Source organism: Ranitomeya imitator, chromosome 2 (assembly GCF_032444005.1).
Source record: "Ranitomeya imitator isolate aRanImi1 chromosome 2, aRanImi1.pri, whole genome shotgun sequence".
NCBI lineage: Eukaryota > Metazoa > Chordata > Amphibia > Anura > Dendrobatidae > Ranitomeya > Ranitomeya imitator.
In genome coordinates, this window is record NC_091283.1 from 119,037,440 (window position 1) to 119,059,971 (window position 22,532).

At 42.0% G+C, this 22,532-nt stretch overlaps 1 protein-coding gene across 1 annotated transcript in view; it reads right to left on the reverse strand.

Annotated features, from left to right (window-relative positions):
• Nucleotides 1–12,875, reverse strand: part of SH2D1A (SH2 domain containing 1A) — a 67,208-nt gene extending 54,333 nt beyond the window's left edge. The window contains exon 1 of the mRNA XM_069755497.1: nucleotides 12,788–12,875. The gene's annotated coding sequence lies outside the window, so the exon portion shown is untranslated. The remainder of the gene's footprint in view (nucleotides 1–12,787) is intronic.
• Between the last annotated feature and the right edge of the window lie 9,657 nt (nucleotides 12,876–22,532).

Here is a 22,532-nt window from a genome sequence, read left to right on the forward strand (position 1 = left end):
AATGAATATGTTGAAGAGAACAGGTCCCAATACTGACCCCTGCGGTACCCCACTGGTCACAGTTAGAGACTATACCATTTATAACTACCCTCTGCTTTCTATCACTAAGCCAGTTACTAACCATTTACACACATTTTCCCCCAGACCAAGCATTCTCATTTTGTGTACCAACCTCTTGTGCGGCACGGTATCAAACGCTTTGGAAAAATCGAGATATACCACGTCCAATGACTCACCGTGGTCCAGCCTATAGCTTAGCTCTTCATAAAAACTGATTAGATTGGTTTGACAGGAGCGATTTCTCATAAACCCATGCTGATATGGAGTTAAACAGTTATTCTCATTGAGATAATCCAGAATAACATCCCTCAGAAACCCTTCAAATATTTTACCAACAATAGAGGTTAGACTTACTGGCCTATAATTTCCAGGTTCACTTTTAGAGCCCTTTTTGAATATTGGCAACACATTTGCTATGCGCCAGTCCTGCGGAACAGACCCTGTCGCTATAGAGTCCCTAAAAATAAGAAATAATGGTTTATCTATTACATTACATATTTCTCTTAGTACTCGTGGGTGTATGCCATCTGGACCCGGAGATTTATCTATTTTAATCTTATTTAGCCGGTTTCGCACCTCTTCTTGGGTTAGATTGGTGACCCTTAATATAGGGTTTTCATTGTTTCTTGGGATTTCACCTAGCATTTCATTTTCCACCGTGAATACCGTGGAGAAGAAGGTGTTTAATATGTTAGCTTTTTCCTCGTCATCTACAACCATTCTTTCCTCACTATTTTTTAAGGGGCCTACATTTTCAGTTTTTATTCTTTTACTATTGATATAGTTGAAGAACAGTTTGGGATTAGTTTTACTCTCCTTAGCAATGTGCTTCTCTGTTTCCTTTTTGGCAGCTTTAATTAGTTTTTTAGATAAAGTATTTTTCTCCCTATAGTTTTTTAGAGCTTCAATGGTGCCATCCTGCTTTAGTAGTGCAAATGCTTTCTTTTTACTGTTAATTGCCTGTCTTACTTCTTTGTTTAGCCACATTGGGTTTTTCCTATTTCTAGTCCTTTTATTTCCACAAGGTATAAACCGCTTACACTGCCTATTTAGGATGTTCTTAAACATTTCCCATTTATTATCTGTATTCTTATTTCTGAGGATATTGTCCCAGTCTACCAGATTAAGGGCATCTCTAAGCTGGTCAAACTTTGCCTTCCTAAAGTTCAGTGTTTTTGTGACTCCCTGACAAGTCCCCCTAGTGAAAGACAGGTGAAACTGCACAATATTGTGGTCGCTATTTCCTAGATGCCCAACCACCTGCAGATTTGTTATTCTGTCAGGTCTATTAGATAGTATTAGGTCTAAAAGTGCTGCTCCTCTGGTTGTATTCTGCACCAATTGTGAAAGATAATTTTTAGGGTTTAGGAGTTTCAGCTCCTTAACATGTGCCATCCTGTTTTTAAAGGGAACAAAAGTAATTGGACAGATTCAATAATTTTAAATAAAATGTTCATTTTTAGTACTTGGTTGAAAACCCTTTGTTGGCAATGACTGCAAGAAGTCTTGAACTCATGGACATCACCAGACGCTGTGTTTCCTCCTTTTTGATGTTCTGTCAGGCCTTCACTGCGGTGGTTTTCAGTTGCTGTTTGTTTGTGGGCCTTTCTGTCTGAAGTTTAGTCTTTAACAAGTGAAATGCTGCTCAATTGGGATGAGATCAGGTGACTGACTTGGCCATTCAAGAGTATTCCACTTCTTTGCCTTAATAAACTCCTGGGTTGCTTTGGCTTTATGTTTTGGGTCATTGTCCGTCTGTAGTATGAAACGACGACCAATCAGATTTGCTGCATTTGGCTGGATCTGAGCACACAGTATGTCTCTGAATACCTCAGAATTAATTCGGCTGCTTCTGTCCTGTGTCACATCATCAATAAACACTAGTGACCCAGTGCCACTGGCAGCCATGCATGCCCAAGCCATCACACTGCCTCCGCCGTGTTTTACAGATGATGTGGTATGCTTTGGATCATGAGCTGGACCACGCCTTCGCCATACTTTTCTCTTTCCATCATTCTGGTAGAGGTTGATCTTTGCTTCATTTGCCCAAAGAATGTTCTTCCAGAACTGTGCTGGCTTTTTTAGATGTTTTTTTCGCAAAGTCCAGTCTAGCCTTATTATTCTTGATGCTTATGAGTGGCTTGCACCGTGCAGTGAACCCTCTGTATTTACTTTCATGCAGTCTTCTCTGTATGATAGATTTGGATATTGATACGCCGACCTCCTGGAGAGTGCTGTTCACTTGGTTGGCTGTTGTGAAGGGGTTTCTCTTCACCATGGAGATTATTCTGCGATCATCCACCACTGTTGTCTTCCGTGGGCGCCCAGGTCTTTTTGCATTGATGAGTTCACCAGCGCTTTCTTTCTTTCTCAGGATGTACCAAACTGTAGATTTTGCCACTCCTAATATTGTAGCAATTTCTCGGATGGGTTTTTTCTGTTTACGCAGCTCAAGGATGGCTTGTTTCACCTGCATGGAGAGCTTCTTTGTTTGTTGTTTGTTTACTTCACAGCAAAACCTTCCAAATGCAAGCACCACACCTCAAGTCAACTCCAGGCCTTTTATCTGCTTAATTGAGAATGACATAACGAAGGGATTGCCCACACCTGTCCATGAAATAGCCTTGGAGTCAATTGTCCAATTACTTTTGGTCCCTTTAAAAACAGGGTGGCACATGTTAACGAGCTGAAACTCCTAAACCCTTCATCCAATTTTAATACGGATACCCTCAAATGAAAGCTGAAAGTCTGAACTTCAACTGCATCTGAATTGTTTTGTTTTAAATTCATTGTGGTAATGTCTGTAACCAAAATTAGAAAAATGTTGTCTCTGTCCAAATATATATGGACCTAACTGTATATTACTATATAATTGAATTTTTTTTAGAATCGTGACTGTTTACCAGTTATAAATATTGAGTTGATCACCTTCCCCTAATACATTCATATAAAGAATTTCTCAATGGTTTGCCTTCAAACATCATGAAAAAAAAAATCATACTAAACTTTATTTTGGACTTAGGAGTTGTTGAAAACTGTAAAAATGAAAAGTCTAATAATACACTTTAAAGGGAACTTGTCACCTGGTTTTAAAGTTTTAAATGTCTGAACTAAGACTAGCACCTTAATCAGCACCTGTGCTGCATTCCATAAAGGGGGTATATAACCCCTTGACTCCCACCTCTATACCCCCAAACATCTTTTGAAATTTTCCTGAGCTCTATGTAAATCCTGCCGGTCCGTTTCTATAGGCGTCCATGCTGAAGTGTCTATTACTCCTCTGGGCTTCTGATCACCATTTTCCTGCATCATCTACAAAGTCGGGCAAAATCTCACACCTGCGCAGAGACACCGCCAACATGTGCACTTAAGTTTTATGCTCCACCTGCAGTAGGGCATAGCACAGTATGCAGGCGCGAGCAGACGACCTCCGCAGGTTTTTGATTTCGCTCAGCTACATGGGTGATGCAGGATCCACATCAATCAGAACAGAAGGATGGCGATCAGAAGCCGGGAGTAGGGACAGACGCCTCAGCAAGGACGTCTATCGGACTGGACCGCCAGGATTTACATAGAGAGCGGGACAATTTCAAAAGATTGAGGTTATACAGGTGGAGGAGTCAGGGGGTTATATACCCCTTTGTGGAATGCAGCACAGGTGCTGATTAAAGCTCTAGTCTTAGTTCAGACATGAAAAAACTGGGGACGGGCTCCCTTTAAAAAGGTTTGGATGCAGTTAATATGCAGTTAACAGGGTCTCCAGCTGTGTTTCAGCTGCTAGTAAGATGAGGAGACTGTACAGTGGGGAATGGAGTTAGAACAGCTAGTGAGGAGCGCCTATGGAGCCCACGCTGGGACACAAAAAGGTGCCACCAGAGACTTGCATAAAAGAGAGAAGAAAGAAGCTGAGGGAGTTAGATGGTGGAAAGACACTAAAAGCAACATCCACAGCCAATTTTTGTGAGATGAGTTGTAGGTTGAATCATACAGTACCAATCATTTGACCATAATATATATGTATAGTATATTGAAAAATATGGAAAAAATCCAAATATTAATCAAGAAAAAATCTACCAATCCCAAATTATTGAATACAGCAGGGTAAATGTGGTACTAAATTAAATAAAATTTAACTTTTAATATTAGTAATTAAAACCAATTTGGACAAGAACAACAGAACAGACACTAATTACAAACAGTACAAATAGCAATATACACCCGAAATTGCATATTCATCTTTTATGGGCGTATCAAAACAATTACTCAAATGAATTCCCAAGTCTTAGTCTCCCAACCAGTAGACTCTTACAATTTGAGCAATACTAACAGCAGTGACTTTTGGCCTCATGCAATTATTCTCTATATTCTCGGTAAACAGATAATCTAGCTGTACCACATAAATGCCATATATTGCATAGCTGACATAATCAGAAAAGACATCTGCTAAAATAATGGAACAGTCTCACCCAGATTCATATGCATAGGTTCCTCCTGGTCTCTCGGACGGCTCCAGAAAGATGCTTTTAATTGATCCCAAGATGTGGGGAAACAGGTGTGCTTCAGAACCCGCAAAATTGAAAACCCACCATTAGGATACTAAAGCATCAAAGGTTATCCCCGTGGCCTCATGACGCGTTTCATTTTCTCAAATCATCAGGGGAGGAGAATTAAATAAATTAATAAGTTGCCAGTGTGGGGAAGGAAGGCGTTTCCCTCACAAGGAATAAACAACCTTCTTGTTCAGAATCATCCTGCCCAGCAGAAAACAAGCTGCCTAATAATTCTGCACAAATGGAAAAAGGTAAAGTTGTATCACCTTCCTCATTATACAAATATGCATCGTCTGGTCTGCTTCACCCAATACGCATTCAAGTTTATACAGCTTGGAGTTGGAAAAACCTGCATAAGGCCAAATACTCGAGTTGAATATTAGGTGACTTTTTTACCTCAGTATTTGTAAGCCAAAACCAGGAGTGGGTGATAAATACAGAAGTGGTGATGTGTTTCTATTATACTTTTCCTCTAATTGTTCCACTCCTGGCTTAAAAATATTGAGGTAAAATATTGACAGAATACTGAACATGTGCATGTGGCCAAAAAATGATGATAAGGTCAAAATTAGAGATGAGCGGTGTTCGAGTCAAACTGTTCGCCAATTTCAAATTCAAGCTGTTTTTGGGCGGTGTTCGAGTCGTTCGACGAACCCGAACAATTTGCTTAAAATTCGGCTGTTTGAGTTTCTGTTCGATAACTGTTCGTTCACCAAAAGCCTTACTTGATTTGCACATTAAAACTGTTTATCATTTCTTTCCCGCATTTACAGTGGGGCGGTGCAGTCTCTCAGCCTATCAGCAGTGCACACACACAGCAATGTGCATGTGATGCACACAAGCAAGGGCATGTGTCATTGGCTGTGTATGTCACATGTCCTTGTCCTATAATAACCAGCCATTTGCCCCGTCGCCACCATTTCCTCACTGCTGCAGCTTAGTGTTAGACGGCACCGCTGTTGCTGTGGGTGCAATACAGACTAAGAGTGTTTTTTGGAGCAAATTGTCAGAGAGATAGGTTTAGGGAGTCGGAAGGAGTGGGGACTAGTTGTAATATCAGCCCTTTTCAGAGTAGGTTACAGCAGTTCATAGCACTGTTTGCCAGGCAGGTCTGTGCCAGTGCTGTGCAAGTATTTGTCACAGCATTTGGTGTAATCTAGCTCAGCCAATCCTTTTGAGCTAGTAGCATTGTCTGATAGTCATCTGAGTAGCCTGCCTGTGAAGCTAGCTACACCGCCTGTGTATCTCAATTTTCACTGCATCTAATCCAGTTGATAGTTTTGGGCCTAGGAGCAGTGTCTGCACGTCAGCAGAGTAGCCCAGCTGTGAAACAAACTATACCACCTGTGTATCTCAATTTTCACTGCATCTAATCCAGTTAATAGTTTAGGGCCTAGGAGCAGTGTCTGCACGTCAGCAGAGTAGCCCGCCTGTGAAACTAACTATACCACCTGTGTATCTCTCTTTTCACTGCATCTTATCCAGTTAATAGTTTTGGGCCTAGTAGAATTTAGTGCTACTCAGCAGAGTACCCCACCCATGAAGCAAGCTACACTGCCTGTTTACCTAACTACTATTTTGTAACGGCATCTAGCCCAGGAAATAGTTTGAGGCACAGTAGAATTTGGTGCTACTCAGCAGCGTATTTCACCCATGAAGCAAGCTACACCACCTGTTTACCTAAGTACTATTTTGTAATGGCATCTAGCCCAGGAAATCCTTTTGGGCCTAGTAGAATTTGGTGCTACTCAGCAGCATACCCCACCCATGAAGCAAGCTACACCGCCTGTTTACCTAACTACTATTTTTTAATGGCATCTGGCCCAGGAAATCCTTTTGGGCCTAGTAGCAATTTCTGCTACTCAGCAGAGTACCCCACCCATGAAGCAAGCTACACCGCCTTTTTTCTTTCTCAATCTAACCCCTCGGCTCAGGGGTGTCCACTCGCCCTCCAGCTCTCTCCTTCTCACACGTGGACTACCGCGTGTTTTCACACTGTCGCGAATCTTTTGGGCCCAGGCATAAGAAGTTGTTGAGGTAATGGATAATATGTGCCGCCTTACAAACGTCCATGACGACACATTCAAGGAAGCAACTAAACACCTCAAAATAGTGAGCAGGATATAGAGCACTCCATGGGCAAACATCGATCTATGTAGTATGCTTCTTCACAGAAGCAGCCCAATGGGAGGACACCATTCGGAGGCACAGGTAGAAACCGGAACGCTCCCTCAATGTCTGTTTTGGCCATTAGGGTGCCCCTTACCAACTTCTTGACCCGCCTGATTGCCTCGTCAAAGGAGGTACAGTACATAGTACTGTACTTGGTTCCACGTCGATGTTGTCGTTTACTGACCTGCCCCTTGGATATGACAAATGGTGGATAAGTCTGAATGTATTGGGTTCATTTTTTGGCACAACTCCCAAAGGGGGTACCACTACGTCTTCTAAGGAAAGTGTTCTGAATGGACCCGCCGCCATTCTACCTAAAGATATTTCTTTTTATTTTATTTTTTAACGACGTCGGTGTTGGTAGGGTGATTTTAGATTTTTACTCCAGCCTTTCTTGATATTAGAAGGGCATGACATGCCTATATATGTGTCTCCTCCTCCTTTTACTCCTCCACCTCTTTTCTTTTTGCATGACTATATGTAGTTGTGACTTTTCCATGTGTTTGTTGTGTCTTCGGAGCAGTTTGTCAGCTTTTGGACACCTTTTAAGGTGTTTTCTATGTGTTTTCCATGTGTTTGTATGTGTTTGTGTTTGCCTGCCATTGGTTTCAATGGGGTTCGACGGTGTTAGTCGAATGTTCGACGAACAGTTTGGCGAACACGTCCCTGTTCGACGAACTGAACCCGAACACTAGGGAGGTGGCTCAACACTAGTCAAAATACTCACTGGCCTAATAATTCTGCACACTATGTATATTCTCTATTAGCCAGAAATAGGAAAGGCGGAGGTTTGCAGGGGAATGTAACCTGATGGCCACAGCCTCCTCCCTCACTCTTCCTCATCCCTAGACCAATCAGGAGGAAAACCATAAGAGAACCGCATCCTGAAGAGTCCTTGTGACAATCACACACAGTGAGTTACACACATTCAAAACAAAATAGTGAGGAGTTCTTTAACTTAAAACTGCCAGACATTCGACCAGGAATTTTAAAAATGTCCCTTTTTACCCAGAAAAGGGAGTGTGCACAAAAAATTGAAAGTGAAGTGTGTGCAAATGTGTCATCACAGTGATGGCGCCCCATGAGGTGGAGGGGGTCAGCAGACATCAGGAACTATTTCAAGGAAGCACATTCAGCTGAAATGTATTGCAACCCAGGGGACCTGCAGGCTTCTTGCACTGCAGTACAAGCCGCCGGACAATCAGAGGCAGCAGCTGAGGTCAGTGTACATGTGACTGAGGGCGCATGGAAGTGACATCATGTGGCATGGCAGGGACTTCAAACTCAGCTGCTGGCTCCTGTGCCAGCTATTGAAGAGGACACCGCGTGACGTGGGAGCGGAGGAAGGAAGAATAGTCTTCTTTCTTTTAATGTAGTGAGCTGGAGAAGAACAGATCAGGACACATTACCCCAGGAAGGGGACCCAGAAGGGACACATTACACCAGGAAGGGGACCAGGATGAGGCACATTACCTTGTCATAAGAGGGGGACTTGGATGGGTCACATTATCCTATGAAGGAGACAAGGATGGGGGACACTATACCAAGGAGGAGGCCAGGTTGGGAGACATCCCAGGAAGGGCCCAATATGGCGAAGATTGTTACTGGATAGATGCCAAGGAAGGGGGGCATGATGCCAAGAAGGATAACAGTATGAGGAAAATGATCATATGGGAGGCGAATACATATGTCTTTATACGATCTATAAGGTCACATACATGTGACCAACATGCAGGGGGGGCCTGGGTAAAAATTTTGCCAAGTAGCTAATTGCATCCTCTACTGCCTCTCCATTTCATTATAAGACCCCGATAACGTCTTCTCCCACCCACTTATTCATTATGACACTATCAGGGGTTTATAATGAATGTGTGTAGGGAGGAGGATACAGACAGTGACTAAGTCTATGTGCACATGTTCAGAATTTGCAGCAGAAAATTATGCTGCAAATCCGGATGTGTTGGCAGGAAAACCGCTGCTTAAAAAGTGTTTTTCTATGTTTTTTACTTGAGTTTTGTGGCAGATTTTTCTTCATCATTAGCATAGGTGAAATACGCTGCAAGAATGGACTTGCTGAAGAATTTAATCTGCTAAAAATCTGAAGAAAAAAATTAGCACTGTGTTAATGAGAATTCAGAAATCTCATTTACTTTGCTTGTACTGTAAAATCTTGCATATTTTCTACAACAAAGCCGTGCTAAAAAAAGCAACAAAACTGCAACATGTGCACATAGCCTTCAAATGAATTGAGAAGTCACAAATAATATAAATATATATATAAAATGAGTGCATGTGTGTGTATATGTATCAACCACGCCCACTCCACATAGCTCCAACCAATCACTAAGCATCTTTCATTTCACCAGAGCTGTTTAAAGGAAGTTGAGATGTGATTGGTTGCTACGAGCAACAGTTTTCCTTGTAAACAGTTGTGGTAGCTGAGGCCTATTATTCTTATAATTTCTATGATGTTATCGTCCTTCTATAAAGCTGGAAATTACATAATTTATTACCGTGCCGACACAGACCACCCTCTGCCACAGACTGCAGGGCGAGCCCAAAATCAGGAACTTCTCGTTGCCTGGCATGAAACATCTCATTAACATAAAAATTAAAACAGAGATTAAAAATAGAAACACAAGATGAATTTCTCCAACCCAGGTATCATTTTAATCGGTGTAACAGCGCCAACCTGACAATGTTGGCTCTGATGGGATGATGTGGGATATTAGGGGTAGTAGTCCAGTGGCTCTGGCTGAGAGGATGATGTGGGATATTAGGGGTAGTAGTCCGGTGGCTCTGGCTGATGGGATGATGTGGGATATTAGGGGTAGTAGTCCGGTGGCTCTGGCTGATGGGATGATGTGGGATATTAGGGGTAGTAGTCCAGTGGCTCTGGCTGATGGGATGATGTGGGATATTAGGGGTAGTAGTCCAGTGGCTCTGGCTGAGAGGATGATGTGGGATATTAGGGGTAGTAGTCCGGTGGCTCTGGCTGATGGGATGATGTGGGATATTAGGGGTAGTAGTCCGGTGGCTCTGGCTGATGGGATGATGTGGGATATTAGGGGTAGTAGTCCGGTGGCTCTGGCTGATGGGATGATGTGGGATATTAGGGGTAGTAATCCGGTGGCTCTGGCTGATGGGATGATGTGGGATATTAGGGGTAGTAGTCCGGTGGCTCTGGCTGATGGGATTATTGGGATATTAGGGGTAGTAGTCCAGTGGCTCTGGCTGAGAGGATGATGTGGGATATTAGGGGTAGTAGTCCAGTGTGTCTGGCTGACGGGATGATGTGGGATATTAGAGGTAGTAGTCCAGTGTGTCTGGCTGACGGGATGATGTGGGATATTAGGGGTAGTAGTCCAGTGTGTCTGGCTGACGGGATGATGTGGGATATTAGGGGTAGTAGTCCAGTGTGTCTGGCTGACGGGATGATGTGGGATATTAGGGGTAGTAGTCCAGTGTGTCTGGCTGACGGGATGATGTGGGATATTAGGGGTAGTAGTCCAGTGGCTCTGGCTGACAGGATGATGTGGGATATTAGGGGTAGTAGTCCAGTGGCTCTGGCTGACGGGATTATTGGGATATTAGGGGTAGTAGTCCAGTAGCTCTGGTTGATGGGATGATGTGGGAAATCTGTTCATCTTTGCACCAGAAGGAAAAACAAAAAATGTTGTTCACCAAAAGGCTCTTCAATGAGTTGAAAATAAAATACTGTGAATATTTGGGTAATCATTTAGATAATTTGTGTTGTAAATCTGTACTGTTGAATATATAATGTGAAATGTTTTTATGTGCAATATAATCAATATAATTTGTTGTAACTAACCACAGTTTGTTACTATGCCCAGGCAACAGCTAGTTAATTTACATTTATTGGGCCGTGGAGATTGTAGTTAATGGGGGGCACAGCTCTGCTTATCCGTTTATATTTTGAATGGTGCGTGGCAAATAGTATATCATTGGTGAGGTACATATACTTGTATGTAGAAGCGCAGTGTGGGGGATTTTTTTCTGAGGAGACAAATCCATGTATATGACCTTGTTATTTTAGGGCTGCGGTGGTCATTGTGACATGACGAAACAACAGAAAATGGTTCTAATTACCGTAGGTGAGATTTCAGCAGTCACTAGACCTACATAGTATTCTGTATCTATACTGTATGACTCGCAGTAAATATGTCATTTGTGTGAAACGTCCGTGCAGAGATATATCTAGGTTCTCCGGCACCTAGGGCAAGAATTTAGTTTGCCCCCCACCCCCCGGGGAATATGCGATTTGCACATTGTCACATGATGACGAGTTGCTCTTCCTAATTATTTCAGTGTTCAGTGAAAAACTAAGAGAAGCTGGAAGAGAAGTTTGTTGTCACATGACCATAAGTATGAAATCGCATAATAGTGACGTGACCATGTGATGACTGCTGGAAGCTGCAGAGCGGAATCCTGACAGTGAGTATATTAAACACTGTTAGGACTGTCATCTCGCCACCCAAAAAGACGTCTCCCACAGTTAAATTGATGGAAAAATAAAAGTGCTATGGATTTCATAAAACTACGACACAAACCAAAACATTACTCTACATAAATGAAGAAAAACCTATGCAGGTTTGATATCGCCATAATCTTACTGACCTGGAGAATCAGGATTCAGAGTCATTTTTACCATATAAAAAACACCATAGGAAAATAAAAGGAAAGTCACAGAAGAATTGCATTTTTTCACTATTCCATCCCATTTGGAATGGTTTTTCTGTTTTCTATTATATTGATTGGTAAAATGAATGGAGTTATTCAAAACTACAACTTGTCCGGCAAAAACAGATGTGTTGACTGAAAAATTAAAAAAAAGTTATGGTTCTTAGAAGAGGCAAAATAAAAAAAAAATGAGCAAAATGAAATAAAAAGATTTAAAAAAGTCCAGTCCGTAACGAGTTAATGTAAGGCCAGCTTCCATTTATAAAGGTACAGTTTATTTTACATTGTTAATGAACAAATGAACTTACTATAGTACCAATAATCCCTTTTCAGCGCCCCTCTCCTGTGCACAGCATCCCCTGAATTTGTTGGGATTCAGGCTGTATTCACAGATCCATGGGAAATAGGAGATCAGAATATGTGCCGAGTCTCACATTTGAATGCATAATTTTCATGGATGTGTGAACAGATCCATGAAACTCTGCGGGTGCGAGAAAAAACGCAGGCAGCACAGGGACTTGTCAGATGGATATGTAAATGCAGCCTTACTGATTGTGTTCTCCTACCCTATAAAAAGGGGGTGTTAAACCAAGACAAAACCCTTTAAAATCTGAATTGACACCATCAGGGTCTGCATTGGTGTAGTTTGCAATCCCTTCCGGAAAGGTGTGAAAGCTTGCTCAATTTTATAGTATATTAATATTGTAAAATATTGCTCAGAAAAATGCATTTTATTAGGAAAGAGGGTGTTAGCCTCACCTGGATTTCCAGATGATAAGTTATTTTGAATGTCACCTCGTTACTCCAGTTTATTGGATTGAGTGACTAGTTGCTCCTCATCTGAAAAGTGGTTGAAAATGTACAAATTCTTATGCATTGATACTTCTCAGGGCTGATGCAGATATCCGTGGATTTCAGTCCAATCTCGGACTGGGACTGGCTGTGGCTCTACTGATCCGAGCATGATAGTTTCATATATTTCTATGATGCTGTTATGTTGCGATTGTGAGACCCCCAGCCAGTCCATGCATTGCGATCTGAGATCGGACCAAGATCCATGGATGACCCCATGAGACCTATGACCCTCTTGTATCTACTAAAAAGACAATGTTCCTGATGATATTGTAGGAGGACGAAGACTCATGCAACAGCACCGAAATCGTCCTTGTATGGGTGTCTGAGATGTGAGTGATGAACATTTCTGTATAGGTGCTATTTATGCAATATCATTTCTCTAAAAAATAATAATTGCATTGATTTATCTCCCTAAGTCTTTAACAACACAGCTGTAATTTCAGTCTTACCTTATTTTCCAAGAAGCAGGCGTTTATTTCTGATAATTTTCTGAGCACAGGAAATCTTCACTGCCAGTGCAGCAATTTACTGTGGTTCTTTACTGTGTTGACCAGAAATATCACGCACACAGAAAACAAAAGAGGAAACTACGAATCTTGGTCAGGAAAAGTGAAGACGTGACCCATAAGAAGGTGGTTATTCTCAGAGAAAATTAATTAAAAAACCCTGGTTAAAAAAAACAAACAAACAAACAAAAAAAACTAGAACCTGGTAAAACTAAATGAAAGGTAAACAGAATAATCTTGAGTCACAAATACAAAGAAAATGCTGAATTTGCTTCTCTGATTGTTTCTTTTGGTCTTTTCTAGCACTTTATTGTGTATCAGTATGTGAAGGAACATTTTTAGAGTAGTTAAAGACACAAGGACAAGTTTAGCTGCATTTGTTCTATTAAAGACAACTTTGGTTGTGCTGCCCACAAGGCCAGATGTGGAGCCGCAAGGACCACTCCATGCTTTTCTGTTCTTAATGTAGCTTCTAGCAGGAACAGTATTTAACACATTGATATATTGCAAGATATTCGCACTGTGTAACAAAAATTTACATTAGCATAGATCTCCTTTATTTTGTTACTGAAAATGTGCTAAAAGAAAAAAAAAGTTTTGGTACTGTGTTAGTCAATTGAAAAAGATTGATTGCTCTCAGAGGGAGAAGTAAAATTATCTTATAGATATGATACCTTTTAATGGCTAACAAAACTAAGTGATGTGTGTAATCAAATAAAAACAAAAGTAGAAAAAGCTATTACATACACTACTCAACATTGAAACTGCAACATCAAGAAGTTAAATAAGGGGAGTTATGGAAAACACAAGATAGATAGACATTTCCAAAACTTTTCCATTTGTTTTCAGTGTGAAGTATGAGTGCCACGCTTAGAAATACTCACAGTTACACAACTAGGCTACTATCAATGAGATTATTAATGGTTGTCTGAGAAATGTTCTGCCCCAATGAATGCATTTTAGCATGGATATTATCAAGATCCGCTGCTGGCAGCTCCTTTTGCAATTGTTGACCAATGATGTTGCAGATGTGCTAAGTGCAAGACAAGTCCAGAGACACTATAGGCCATGGTAGAACATTTGGGCCTAGAAGGCTGCTCACAGTAGCATGAGCAACATAGGACTTGGCATTATGTTGAAAACTGTTCTTTGGACACTTTGAAGAAATGGTTGTACCAATGGTTCCACAGCCAAATAAATGTAACACCGAGCTGTTAGTGTACATGGAATGAAGACCAGGATGGTCCCGTTATTGTATGTTATGCCATCCCACACCATAATCCCAGGAGTAGGACCGATGTCCTGTTGCCTCTTGAAGGCCTCTTCACTGCATTGTCCATGTGGTTTTGCCAGATTCAAAGAATGGTGGACCGTGATCCATTCTATGCTGTAGTTGAATGCCACGTATCAAGCCTAAAATGCAGGGCCTACACAAATGATCATTAGGCATTTGTACCACACTTTGCTAGAAGCCAGACATACAGCTATAGGTGTTCTTCAACCTCACACAAACCATATTATAGTGCAGAGCAAGACAGCAAAGCAGGCTGGAATGGAGGTATATTCTTTTTAGCGATGAGTCCCTCTCTTGGTTTGGATGCAATGATAATTGAACATAGTTCTGTAAACCACGTGAAGAGGCCTTCAGAAGAGAAGCTGTAAATTTCCCAGGAGCCATGCCAGGCTGCATAATGCTCATGCTACAGTGATCAGACTGCATAGTCTAAATGTCTTATCATGGCCTGCAGCATCTCATGTCTTGGCTCCCATAAAACAGCTCCGGGACTCCATTAGTCAACAATTGCAAAGGCAGCTGTGCAGCGAATCTTAATAATTTACCCATGTGCATTCAATGTAGCAGAACACTCCTCAGGGTATGTCCACACTTTCAGTATTAGGCAGCGCTTTGGACGCAGCACATGTCCACTGCATCCAAAGTGCTGCTGGCTTTTGAACACAGGTAATTCCACATGTGTTCCTTGGACCGTGCGGAATCACCGCGTCCCATGCATTGTACTGGGGAAATTTATCATGCAGAGACTCGCGTCTTTATTGCTTTTGACTATTGGGTTATACTGGGGGCGTCTTATAGATGCCACTCCATTACTAACTCCTGGGCTTAATGTCAGCAAACATAAAACAGCTGGCATCAACAAAAAAACTAGAAGAGCTGGATAAAGTGCCAGAATTGGTGCATCTAATGGATGCACCTTTTCAGGGGCAGCTGCAAGCTACTATTTTTAGGCTGGGGAGGGCCAATATCCATGGCCCTTTCCCATTCTGAGACTACCAGCCCGCAGCTGACCATTTTAGCTTGGCTGGATATCAAAAATGAGGGGACCCCATGCCGTTTTTTTTTTTTAATTATTTATTTAATTAATTTTTAGAAAACGTAGTGTGGACCCCTCTATTTTTGATAACCATCAAAGATAAAGCTGACAGCTGGGGGCTGCAACCCACAGCCATCGGTTTTGCCTGCACTGGTTATCAAAAATAGACAAGACCATGAGAACACAGTAAAGCATGTTGATTTTAAGCTTTGTTCAGACTGCCAAACCAGAACAGTTCTGGGGGGGGAAGTCCGTATTCAGGTACGCCCATCTCTAGTCATGATAGCTGTAAATTGGGTAGCTTTCTATGAATGACAGGTGTGGAAGAATTATAAATATGCTGTGCACCTTGCACACTGGTGTGACTAATACTTTATTGTATGACTGTACACTTTTATAGCGAGAAAGATTGAGATAACCGTCAGAAAGTAAGCAGAAATATAGGCAAATTAATGACACAGAAAGGAAGTTAGAACAATGTACTACTCTAAGCAAAAACTTCAAAGAAGAGTTTTAGCTGACAAATAAAGAGATTGAGATTCACTTTGATAAGATGAAACAGCAAAAATGTAAGTGGGTCGGGAGAATTAGATAATTAGAATTTACATTACTGTAAATGGTGAGCGCAAAACAACACAAGATTATATGTTTACAGCTCACATGAGTCAAACAACCTGAAAAGTTTCAGGCTGTGCCTCTGTGTAATTGGTGCATATTATCGCCCATGTTATTGATTTGAAAATTACTGGCAACAGCCTGGCTGACATTGCCAGTAATATGCACCTCAGGATAGGTGGAGCCCTTAATGCCATAAATACTGTATGCAGCTGATCATATGTAGCATTTACTAGTCTTTTTATTATTTATTTATTTTTCTTTTATTTAAAGTGAACTTGTCATAAGAAATAATGCTATTAATCTGCAGATATGAGGTTATTCTGCAGGTTAGTAGAATTATTATGCCTTCCAGCGCCTGCACGCAGCCAAATGCTGCAGGGAGAAAATTATCTTTATTCTCCTTGGCAGCATTCGATTTAAGTCTTGGGGGCGGCACCGGGTTGGGATCGGTCACCACTCTGAGAATACAGGGCAGCAGCTGGAACTGCACCCCTGGCCCTGACTGACACTGGTTCTGCATTGTAGGTGGCTGTCAGTCGTGACCGGGGGTGCAGTTATAGAACCTTGAACTGAACATGCTGGCACTGCCCCCATGACTGAATCTGAACGCTGCCGAAGGGAATAAAGTTCATTCCTCCCAATTTGACACCACTAAATTTGCTAATGAAGGTGAGAATTTCGCCACCATCGACACTCCTCAAGGTTGTAAATAGGAGCCATCAAATAAAAAATAGTTATGAGACATAAGAAATGAAGTGACTTGAATTATATAGTTTTGGAGGATTGGATTATAGTTATTGTATTTATGGAGATGAAAAGTCAGTGCTTTCAATGCTATGTGTTGTGAGATGGAAATGTACAGGGAACTTACATCACGTTAACAAAACCTGGACGACCATTTCATTTTTGAGAATATTTCCAAAATGTCATTCGAAATTTTTCATATATCCAGGAGAACGTTGGGCTAAAGGCTGTAAAAGTGAATCAAGCCAGTCACCCAAAATTTCATTTTCAGAACCAATTCCATTTATAATTGGCCGCATGGGTGGTAGTTTGGTTCCCTTATGTATTTTGAGCAAAACATGTAAGATGGGAGTAACTGGATGTTTTACAATGAGGTAATCAGTCTGTTTTTTCGTGAGAATCCCCAAAGCAAAACCTTCATTAATCAAATCAACAGTGTGTTGCGAATAATTTGAAGTGGGATCTGATATCAGTTTGTGATACGTGGAACGATCTTGCAACATACTGTTGATTTAAGTTGCATAAAGGACTTTGTCCATTATAACCACCACAACGCCCTTGTCAGACATTTTAAATATAATATCTTCCATAAGAGACAATTCAGATTTCAAGGACAGGGAGAGGATATGTCCCGGATTGTTGTGTTACATCATGAAGACTTTTCCACATCTAAAGCAGGTGCAGTTTTGCATTATGATGAGCTATTGGACTACAGGGGGCCAATATATGGTTGGTGCACAGGGACCCTCTTCAGTCTTTGTCCAATCCTGAACTGCACCATATATTTTCAAGGATGTTGAGCCCCTGACATCCAAATATTCTGCTTCATTCACATCCATAGAGTAAATGCAGAAGATCAACTTCTAAACAAATATCTGATATTGTGACAAAAAAGGCTTGATGGTTGCAAACACTAACCAAGATACCATACATGCATAGAATTTATTTTCACTAGTCAATTATTGTGGACATTCAGTGTAAAGGAGCCCTTAATTTTATTATGCAATCAGACAGATAACAGAATAAGCCAAAACATTTGAAACGCTAATGTGCTAAAAATTGCATAAGCCCAGTCCATGAATAGCGATCAAATGGGTAACTCACTGTGACAAAGTCACTGACAGAGTCCTGGAGGGGAGCTACGTTTCACTAAGGGGGTTAGCAACCTAGCAAATGTTCCAGCATACCAAGTGCTGAAAGGGGTTAATCAGCCGTGTTTAGTGCTAGGTTGATTGAACAGCTGTAGAGTGGGAGTCCATAGGATAAAAGCCCAGCCTTCTAGAGTATTCAGTGTTGTGTGGACCTTAGGCCAGTCTCACACGTCCAGATAATTCTGGTACCGGAGAAACCGGTACCAGAGTTATCCGTGTCCGCATGTACATGTGCTCACGTAGGCCATCCGTGTGGGATCCGTGTGATGTCCGTGAGTACGTTTTTAGGGTCCGTGTGCTGTACGTGTGTCCGTGCCCGTGTATTGCAACAATTTTTACAATTTTAACCCTATGACAGGAAAAATGCACATGGACAGCACACGGATGGCACACGGGCTGCATCCGTGTGCGGTATGTGTTTAGACGGACCCATTGACTTTAATGGGTCTGTGTGATCCGTGCGCTCCCACAAACACTGACATGTCTCCGTGTTTTGCAAATGGACACACGGTCCATGAAAACACACTGACATGTGCAGAGACACATTGATTTTAATGTGTCTAAGTGAGTCAGTGTCTCCGGACCGTGAGGAAACGGTCACCACACGTACCGGAGCCACTGACGTGTGAAACTGGCCATAAGGTGCAAGCTCTGGAGCTGTGGTTTCATGTTAAGGAAAGTTGAACCTTGTGTTGTTTGTTACTGAAGTGGGCAGATTCCTATGGCAAGAAGGACTCTGCAATATGTTACGTTTTTGTTTTCCTATTAGCAAAACAAACTCAGCCTTCCTGGCCTAATGGTACACTGATTTATGCAGTACTTTTAATAAACCAGAGGAAGATTTAAAGAGACAGTGTTTCTGTGTCTACCTCTATGTGCAGCCGAGTGAGCCGATCTACCACATCACATTATTAGGGGAACAAAGATTATTGAAATAGTGTATTCTTAATTAAATTATCAAATGATTGTCAGCACTTGTGTCTAGAAACAGCAATAAAAAGGTGCCTGCTTCCCAGAGTGAACACGGTCTGAACACAGCCCACGTGTGCACATCTGATGCTTCCACAGTTCCCCATACACATTATGAGGTCCCAAAGTAACCCCCAACACAGTATAATGCACCCACAGTATGACACCACCACAGTTTACCCACAAAAAGCATGAGGCCCCCCCACAGTATCTGTCAACACAGTATGATTCACACAAAGTTCTCTCTCCCCCCACAGACACATAGTATGATGGCCCCACAACTCTCCCCACAAACAATATGAAACCCAATATACAGTATGATGGCCCTTCAACTCTCCCCAGAAAATATATGATGGTCATCACGACCCCACGTACAGTATGATGACCTTCACAACTCTCATACTCATAATGATGGCCCCCCAACAGTTTCCCTCTACAAGTTCTGACTGGCAAAGTAAAAAAAGAAAATACTCTCCTAGCCTATCTAATGATGTCAGACTTTATGGTGGAGCAAAGAGTTGACGGCTCCCTGTTCCATCATTGTATTCACCTTTATGTGCATCCAGAGGAAGCTAATACCATTTAAATCAAGCTTCTGAAAGGATGGAGTGGGCAGTGCCATTCAGCTCCAGACCCTCATACTCATGGGCCCCGCAGTGGCTGCATTGTCTGACATTATTCAACTGACGGTGCGTCAAACACAACTTTTTTCTGCCAGAAGTGAATTTGACTTGGTGCATATTTGCACCAATTTTTATATGCATGCACCACTTTTTAACTAAGCCAACCAAGAATAAGCAGATGTAATAATGCAGCATCTAATTTCATGGAACATGTGCCAAAGCATTATTAAAGGTGGCCCTATGGGAGCACGATGTGTTCATATTCACTTTGTTCATCTCTGATTGAGTCAAGATTGTATCAAGCTTCACACACACAAATGTCTTCAACCCTTAATATGCAGAATATCTCTAAGTAAATGTAAAACGATGTTCACATGTGAAAAGACAATGTGTTGGTGTCAGCCTGCAGAGCCGTGGTTGAAGTATCCAAATATATGTGAATGTGTGATGTAAACAGGAAACTTTTCAGATAACAGGTTTTAGTGGGTTTTGGCACTCGGTTTCTGACCATTTTTCATTAACTTTATAATGTTCAGAATATACAAGCACTCATCAGTGCTGTTTCCTTTCTTTTTCAGTGTTAGGTCTCACTCAAGCATCCATTTTTTTGCAAACAAGAAAATTGTGCTGGATCCAATTTACAGCCATTTTTGATCTGCGTCCATTTTTATCATCATTGTGACACCTATATTTTTTTTTGTAAAAAAATTATCAAGTCCCTCCTACCTATGAAACAGTAAAAACGGACATCATCGGGATGGCAGACAGATGACATCTGAATGCTATTTTTGCATTGGCTTTCACTTGAATGGGTGTGTTTGATCTGCAAAATGGAGCAGAAATAGACATCTCCAATTTTATTTTTGCATACAGCCCACACAAGAGAACACATTGGGAGGTATACAATGTATCCATAAAAAATATGGATGGAACACGTATGGGAAATACAGTAGGGTGACTGTAGCCTTAGTAGCAATTTAGTTACATAGTTACATAGTTATTAAGGTTGAAGGAAGACTATAAGTCCATCTAGTTCAACCCATAGCCTAACCTAACATGCCCTAACATGTTGATCCAGAGGAAGGCAAAAAAAAACCATGTGGCATGTTGTGAATTTTGCTCTTGGGCTCCCTCCAGTGGTTGTAAGTAGCATTTTTGTGAGTTCTGCTCTTTGGCTCCCTCCTGTGGTTTTTAGTGGTATGGCTGCTTCTTGGATTTAGCTTCAGCAGCTGTTTTCACTGATCGTCTTTCTGGCTCGGCTATATTAGTCTGGCCTTATCCCTCATTCAATGCCAGTTGTCAATTGTTCCTGCCTGGAGTCATTGCTCTTAGGACTTTTCTCACACTCTGACCAGTTCATCAAAGCCAAGTCCTTGCTTGTCCTTTTGCGGTTCTCTTGTTGTGGACTTTGTTGTTCAGCACTTTCTTTGTTTTTGTTCATTTGTCCAGCTTTTCAGTATGGATCTATTCAGCTAAGCTGGAAGCTCTGGGCAGCAGAGTTTGCCCTCCACACCTTTAGTCGAGGGGCATATAATCTTGTTCGTCTTAAACAGGGTGATGAATGGAAGACTGCATTTAATACGCCCGAAGGCTATTTTGAATACCTTGTAATGCCATTTGGGCTCTCTAATGCTCCATCTGTGTTCCAGTCTTTCATGCATGATATTTTCTGCAATTATCTTGACAAATTCTTGATTGTGTATTTGGATGATATTTTGATTTTTTCCGATGATTGGGAGTCTCATGTGAAGCAGGTCAGGATGGTATTCCAGATCCTTCGTGATAATGCTCTATTTGTGAAGGGGTCTAAGTGCCTTTTTGGAGTTCAGAAGGTCTCTTTTTTGGGGTTTATTTTTTCTCCGTCTATAGAAATGGATCTTGTTAAGGTCCAAGCCATTCATGACTGGATTCAACCCACATCTGTGAAGAATTTTTATCGCCGTTTCATTGCCAACTTCTCTAGTGTGGTTAAACCCCTGACCGATTTGACGAAGAAAGGCGCTGATGTGACTAATTGGTCCTCTGAGGCTGTTGAGGCCTTTCAGGAGCTTAAACGCCGATTTACTTCTGCCCCTGTGTTGCGTCAACTGGATGTTTCTCTTCCTTTTCAGGTTGGGGTCGACGCTTCTGAGATTGGGGTAGGGGCCGTTTTGTCACAGAGGAATTCTGATGGTTCCTTGATGAAGCCATGTGCCTTCTTTTCCCGAAAGTTTTCGCCTGCGGAACGCAATTATGATGTCGGCAATCGGGAGTTGTTGGCTATGAAGTGGGCATTTGAGGAGTGGCGACATTGGCTTGAGGGAGCCAAGCACCGCATTGTGGTCTTGACCGATCATAAGAATTTGATTTACCTTGAGTCGGCCAAGCGGCTGAACCCTAGAGAGGTTCGGTGGTCCCTGTTTTTCTCCCGTTTTGATTTTGTGGTCTCATATCTTCCAGGATCTAAGAATGTTAAGGCGGATGCCCTCTCTAGGAGTTTTTTGCCGGATTCTCCTGGAGTCCTTGAGCCGGTTGGCATTCTTAAGGAAGGGGTGATTCTTTCTGCCATCTCCCCTGATTTGAGGCGGGTGCTTCAGGAATTTCAGGCTGATAGGCCTGACCGCTGTCCTGTGGGGAAGCTGTTTGTTCCTGATAGATGGACGAGTAAGGTGATTTCTGAGGTCCATTATTCAGTGTTGGCTGGTCATCCTGGGATTTTTGGTACCAGAGATTTGGTTGCTAGGTCCTTTTGGTGGCCTTCCTTGTCGCGCGATGTCCGTGCTTTTGTACAGTCCTGTGGGACTTGCGCCCGAGCCAAGCCTTGCTGTTCCCGCGCTAGTGGGTTGCTTTTGCCTTTGCCCATCCCGGAGAGGCCTTGGACGTATATTTCCATGGATTTTATTTCGGATCTTCCCGTGTCCCAGAGGATGTCTGTTATCTGGGTGGTTTGTGACCGGTTCTCTAAAATGGTCCATTTGGTACTTTTGCCTAAATTGCCTTCCTCCTCTGATTTGGTTCCATTGTTTTTTCAGCATGTGGTTCGTTTGCATGGCATTCCGGAGAATATTGTGTCTGACAGAGGTTCCCAGTTTGTTTCCAGGTTTTGGCGGGCCTTTTGTGCTAGGATGAGCATTGATTTGTCTTTTTCTTCGGCGTTCCATCCTCAGACCAATGACCAAACTGAGCGAACTAATCAGACCTTGGAAACCTATTTGAGATGCTTTGTGTCTGCTGATCAGGATGATTGGGTGACTTTCTTGCCGTTGGCCGAGTT